The following is a 7,471-nucleotide window of genomic DNA, read 5'->3' on the forward strand; positions in this document are numbered from 1 at the left end:
TAGAAAAGTTACTCAACTATTAGTAATTATTTCATAAAGCCATTTTTCTTTATTTTGTAATAAAAAAGTCACATAACTATTACTATCATTTCTCTACAAAGTCGTTCAACGAATTCAGGTGATATTTCCGATAAATATTACTAACGTGGGAATTTTTTCAAGCCAATTTTTTTTTAAAAGTAAGAAGCTATCCATTTTAACTAATCATTAAATTGATGTCATCACACAAGTTATTACCAAAATTAAAAGTTCAGAAATTTATGGGGTTTTACATTAGTAACCGATTTCCTTTTATGATCACATGAATTACTGCCATATGACATGTGCACTACTTTTTACAATTGTAATTTTCAAAAAATATTTTTGAAGTCATTTATTAGGAATTAAAAAGTTACTCCAACATGACATGTGCCATTTAATATGACATAGTTTGTAATTTATTTTTCACCGCTATAACTACGAGACGTCTTCACGCACAATCGTTGAACTTGTTTTGTTGAAATACATTTTCTTCCTAAAGGCCTCAAGCATTATAGTGCATTAATTTCATCTCCGCCTCAAACAAATATATAGTACTAATGTTAGCACTATAAATAGAGATGAAGTCAAGCCATTGGTTCACATCTTCTCTTTAAGATAAAAAAAGTTATCAGGGACTCTCTTGGTACCAATACGGGGAGTGATTTGTGCGGGACGACAATCTTTCTGATATTAACTCTGGGTACTGCTTGACGCCTAGATGGACTAAATATCAGCATCACCATATATACTTGAAAGCGCAACAACTTTCAAATGCGGTGATGCTGATATATAGTCCATCTCCGGCGCCGAGCAATATTCAAAGTTAATATTAGAAAGGTTTCCATCCTGCACAATTAACGAACCCTTGAAAGGAAGCATTGTACTTATTATGTTCTTGGAGTGGTAGCCCTGATCCAGAAGCTACTGCTGATTGATACTTGGAAAATAGCAAAATTTCAACATATAGACCAATACTCTTTTGCCCGAGATTGCTAGTGAATTTCATGATATTTAGCTTAGCGGAGCATTTAATTTCATGAGGTTTACTAGCAATCTCTGGCCGTATGGGTCTATAAGTTGAAATTTTGCTAATTGTCAATTTCCTTCAAAATCATTATTAGGCGCGTTGATAACCCTTTCTCGAGATTTAATTGTTGATAATAGTAAGAATTCTATTGTTTTTTTTTTTTGGCAATCTAATAAGGATTCTGCATGAAAACAATTTTTTGGTCTAAAATATAGGCCATTGTTTTTGTGGAGGAAGTGCACAGATAGCCGATTTCGGCACCCTGTTTAAGTTATAGCCACAGTGTACAATTTTTTGCAAGTTTAGCAACTTCATAATCAACTTTTTAGACAAGTTGCTTGAGGTTTGGCATATGCTTTCTGCAAGCAAATTTTCGACAAACTCCGTCAGAAGTTTTGCTTCTCAAGGCCAAACTTCTTTTGGAGTTTTTTTTTACCAACATCTGAAGTTTCATACATATATCGAAATTAAGAGTAATTTTTCTGAAGTTTGTTGTGGATTACTCTAGAGTGTGAACATTGTACTAGAGGATTATGTGGATTAATCTATTGTTAAAAACTATATATATATATATATATATATATAGAGAGAGAGAGAGAGAGAGAGATAAATAGCGTCGAACCGCCTCATTTTTCCAATATGAAAATAGACTTAAATAAGAGTTTTTACAGAAATGTACGAAAATAAATTCATGTGTACCATAACTACCAATATTATTTCACTTTTAGAAAATAGCAACAAAACTTTACAAAACATATACAACCTCCAATAAATCCTACAAATTAGGGATTTTGTCTTATCTTTTATACAAATCCTAGCGGCCGATGTCCCAATCCACCTGCCGTCTGCCCCTGCCACTGCTTCATCGTTGCTTCGCCAAAAAATCCTGGAGCTTCTCTCCTATAGCTTTTTTTTTTTTTTTTTTTCGTTTTTGTCCCCATCCCACCTGCTGACTCTGTCAGTTGTCTTTTCTTCAAGAAAGTTTTTTTTTTTTTTTTGGGGGGGGGGGGGGGGGGGTGGGGAGGATTTCTCACTCATGGCTTCCACAACTTTTTCTCTCCATGTACACTTGCATATTATCACATATTTGTATGTCATGTGTATGTCAATGAATACAATTGACATATGCATGACATATTGTAATATACATAGACATACACAAAATATATAGTGATATACACACTTATCATCGTGTGTACTAGTATGTTGTATGTATACCAAATGTATAATGTGATACATAGGATATACAGTAACATATGCTAGACATACATTTATTCCACCTTCAAACCACCGTAACCACTCCATGAACTCAGTAGAGGATGATGAAGTTAAGATGGCGGCAAGAGTTGCGAATGGGGATGGGTCGGCTGGATACGCCCTATTGTTCTAATTTGTTATATTGTATTATGAAAAATGTTAATATTATGTTTGAGTAATTAGTTTTAAGTATGCGCAAAAATGTTTTTATAATACCATGCCGATCCAACTTCAAATTGCAAAGAATTTGTGTTAAGAACTCATCACCAACTTAATTAATATCTAAGATATTTCACGAAGAATCTTAAATAGTTAGAGTTGTAGAGAATTGGGAGGAGCACTCTAGAATTCTCATTCTAGAAAACACATATAGGAATATTCTAGAGAAAGTTTGTAAATATATCTCTCATTAGATCATTCTATCTCCACCGAAAAATAGAAGTAGCCATTTGTGTTGTAAGCAAGAGAGTAAGAAGTGAATACTCAAAAGAGAAGTGTGACAGAAACAATAAAATTCAAGGTTGTGCCCGACGATTTTCAACAATTTGGTCTTAAAAGCTCAATATATCGATACATAACCAAAATACTTATTTGTAAAGTTTTAACGAAATTAAAGGCTCATGGGGATAAATATCCACACAGAATAAGATGCAAGACGAATCCATAATACCATTTCAAATGTATATAGAAATGCAACAAACGAGTTGTCGCGCAAGGCATGCTACCACCTGATTGTGGCAACATCAGAATGAAACAAGTAAAATACATTTTTTCTAACTCAACTAGAATATAGCTTAGGCACTCTTGATAACTACATCTGGTTCATAGTTTACTGCAGGCCCGCCTTTAAAATCTTCTGTTTCTTCAAAGTAATCCTCCCGAGCTTTATTAGCTAGCATCAAGCAAACCAACCAGAAGAGGGCAGAATCAAGAGACAAAAAGGCACCGCCACCAAGAAGACCAGTCTTGGCAGCTGGGCATTCTGTTTGCAAATTGTGGTGTATGTTCCGCGTGATATGAATTGCTCACTGATTGTAGGCCACAACAACAGTGCTGCTGCTAAACCAGTTGTACCCCTTTGATTTACCAGCAGAAGATCAAAATCAAACGAGTCAAAGCAAAATAAGATAAACAGAATTGAAATAAGGTAAACGAAAATGACTGGAATTTCTTCTTCCGCTCGCCCTCCCTCCAAAAAGCAATGTGGATATAGTGGGAATAGTCCATTTACCAGTGGACATCAAAATCACTAAAGAGCTAATGCGAGGCGACTGAGACACAGAAATATAAAATGAGATATTCATGTATGGACATATATAATACATGACATCTATATCTTTTCTCTCAAGCCTTAATGTATTTAAACCTTCCTCAGGAAACTAAAGTAAACTGTCTTTGCAAGAGACCACAAAAACACAAGAAATTTAGAAAATTCAAGCTTCTCTATTTTTCTCAACCACCATGCTGCTTAAAGGCTTTTGAGTAGTTTGCTGTCAGATAGACTTGCAAGACCATCTTCACACTACCAGTTTTTCCATCCATAACTTTGTTTCACGCATTATCTGACTAAAGATTAGCATCATACACTAACTTCAGAATATTCAGGTCAAAATTAATAGTCATTAGAAGTGCTTTCTATCCCTGATTATCTTTAGTAGAGGTCCTTTTCTTTCTCAAAGTCAACTTTCTCACTTGTTAGTCAAGCTTTGAAGTCTCTACTTTATTTGGATTTATGGGATTGTTGAAGAAGCAGAGGTTTCTTATCTTTAATAACAAATTTCTATTGCCTTCTTCTTTTTCTATTTGGGGTAACTAATGAAATTCTCAGGGGAATAATAAGCATCTCATATGCCGTCCCACTTGTCTTAAAACTTGTCCAAAAGCTTTCTCTGCATTTTGTTCCAGGTGATTTCCTAGAGCATCTTCCACTCTCACATGTCATAAAAGTTGTATGTTTCCATCTTATGCATCCATTGAAATTTCCTAGCCGGTTAAATCATCTTGCAAGTCCATGTTAATAGACACAACATCAGCTCAAAAGTTGCCCTCCGAAATTTAGTTAGCATGTAAAACTATCCTGAAGTACGTGAAAATAGCAAAAGGGATAGGCTATCTATTTAGTTCGTATATATTACACACAAATAGTAGAGAAGTGAAATATACGTACAGAGCAATATTGACGAATACAACAAAACTCGTGCTTCTCAGTAGAACAGCCTGAGGAACTGACTTCCCTTTATATGGGTTAAACAAAGACAAGAAGCCGGTCAGTGAAGATGCGGCAAGAAAGACAAAAAGCCCAGGGCAACAGTTGGATCAGATTGGTATTTACAAATAACAACTTCTTTTCCTGGTATTGCGGTTCCACCTGCAGGCTGCAACAAAAGAACACTAAGTAAATCCAAGATTACACGGAAAAATAACAGAAAATGGGACATACTTAGAAAATATCTATTCGCCATGTTTCTAACGAAATTTAGAAGGTAAAGCATTTATATGCTTCCGTGTATCGTTCTTTGCAATATACAGAGTCTTGACGTGTTATATTACTCAGAAAAATATTGCAACTGTCTAACAGACCACAAATAGGGAAGTGAAAGGAAAAAAAATTCCATGGAGGAGTAAAGACAGGGAAGAGATGACATGGGAAACTGAAGCAGAAATGAAGTCCAAGTACCCTCATTTATTCCCTGCCCCAGCTAATACCGTCCCAGAAGAAGTCTTGCAAGATTCTGCCTTCTCCGCAAATCACCCACAAGGTAAAAGTCATACCCCAACCCTTGAGAGTCAATAAGATGAGAAATATTATTCTAATCATTGCATGACTGCGTGTCATTGATTACGGTATCATGTAGGGCTTGCGATTAGGAATTGTGACATGTAGGAGATTAGTGGTGCTCCAATCACAAGAGATACTTTACTAACGTTCCGTGGAAGTTTGATTAACCCTCGGGTATTCCAACATTCGAGGACGAATGTTTTGTAAGGGGGAGAGAATGTTACATCTCGTAGTTTTGTACGTGAAATCTATTTGGCATTAGTTGTTTTGAGTGTAGACCTGGAGGACTTCCTAGGATATGTGAGATTGTATGCACCTATATCATGGTTACGAGGGTTTAAGTTCATATAATAAGCTACGGAAGAATTGGAGGGCAAGTGGATCAAGGAAAGTAAGTTTGTTGGATTTTATGGAAAATATGACGGACAATTTTTGTCCAACTTTGAGAAAGAATATCTTTTAGTATATGAGGAGTTTTGAAGCAAATCAAAAGCTTAAATTGAAGTTCATGAAGTCTAGTTTCCAACACAACAAATCGCTCATCAATACGACATCGGAGTAGAGAATTATGGACGTTACAAGTTAGGCGGGCAGAGCAGGGCGCGCTGCTACAGTGCTACAGTGCCAACCGACTCTTATCCACTATAAAAGGGTTAAAAACCCCATTTTTCTCCATCATAATCTCCTAAAATATTCTAGAAAGCTCAGCAACATATGCGAGTTCATATACAACACAAAATGAGGATTTTGAGTAATTTTGAGTGACGGAGTATTAATCGGGGTCCAGATAGCGTATAGCCGCAATTATAGTTTCGTTTTGCATTGGAGTTGGCTTGGATTCAAAGTAAATATTGAAGGTCTTCCTATTCTAGCAAAGGTAAGGTGTGAATCTCTCTTTATTAATATTGATTTAGGAATATTTATAAGAATAAGAGTTATAATTATTGTGTTGGTGTTGTTGGCTTATGGATTGAAGTTTGAAGGGAGTTTTGGATAGACTTGTACATATTTATCTTGTAGAATATTGAGGATATTGTTGTTGATGTTGTTGGTATTGTTTGGGAGTTGTTTTGGTATTTGGAGGAAGTAGATGATATAGGGGAGATGCTGCCCAAATTTTCATAAACCAAATTAGTCTTTGATAATTAGTGCATATAAGTTGTTGGATATATGATGGAAGTATGATTAAAGATATATTTCTCAATATATATAGGTTCGGGTGAAGGGCAGGCATCGAAGTAATGGATTCCTTTAAGTGCTGGCTTGGCGAATAAGGTATGTAAGGTGTTCGCTTTTCTCTTTCTTTGGCACGAATCCAACTAGAACATGAACATGAGCGTTCCATAATAAATTCACTCCATTCCTATGCTGTGTGTTTCAAATCTTAAAGCCTTAATTATTTGATTGATTCTTGAAACATTATCATGTTTATCGTCATTTAATTATTTCTTTGATTCGATACGGGTTCCATAAATTGTTTCGGATGTTACCGACCTTATGTCACTCCGAAAGGCCGTTGTACTTCATTGGCTCATTATGCATTGTATATATATATATATATGTATGCACTATTTTACTACACCGAGCCGCGCTATAGTCGGCCGGGTACGACACCTATTGTGCAACCACTGATCAGTTGGTATTATACACCGAGTCCCGAAAGGGCCGGGTACATTATACACCGAGTCCCGAAAGGGCCGGGTACGTTATACACCGAGTCCTGAAAAGGCCGGGTACGTTATGATGATGATGCTATTTATATACATATGTGTATGCTTGCATATGATTTTAAACTCATGCATTGTATATTGTACGTTCTCAGATGACAGGTTACTTCTAATCTCTTTATATCTCTATCCTACTTATGTTATTGATTCCAGCCTTACATACTACGTTCTTTTACCCGTATTGACGTCTCATTACACGGGACGCTGCATTTCGTGCTGCAGGCTCTGACAGGGTTATTGAGGAGCGACTGCAGTAGGATTTTCCAGCTTCAGCGGTGTCAGCAAGTGCCACTACTCCGGACTTGCTATCCTTTGGTACTTTTCTGCTAGTGTAATATATGTTCACATGTACACTCTTAGAGGCTCATAGACATAGTGGGGTATGTAAATATTATGTATGGCCTTGTCGGCCTTGTTTTGGGTTTTTGATATTTTTCTGATAGCCTTGCCGGCTTTATGATACTCGTGAAGCTGTATATGTGTTGGATTCTCAGACATTTCTATATTGGGTCTTTTCTGCGTGCAAGTGTTCTTTAAGTTACGGTATATGATGTTCAGAGTAACCGCTATAAGTCAGGTGGTTCCCGACCTATGGGTCGGAGTCCGTCATACTCCTCGTTGGGGTGTGACACATTACTAATGATTTAGCCCAATAGATTA

The sequence above is a fragment of the Lycium barbarum genome, chromosome 4, assembly GCF_019175385.1.
Source record: "Lycium barbarum isolate Lr01 chromosome 4, ASM1917538v2, whole genome shotgun sequence".
Taxonomy (NCBI): Eukaryota; Viridiplantae; Streptophyta; class Magnoliopsida; order Solanales; family Solanaceae; genus Lycium; species Lycium barbarum.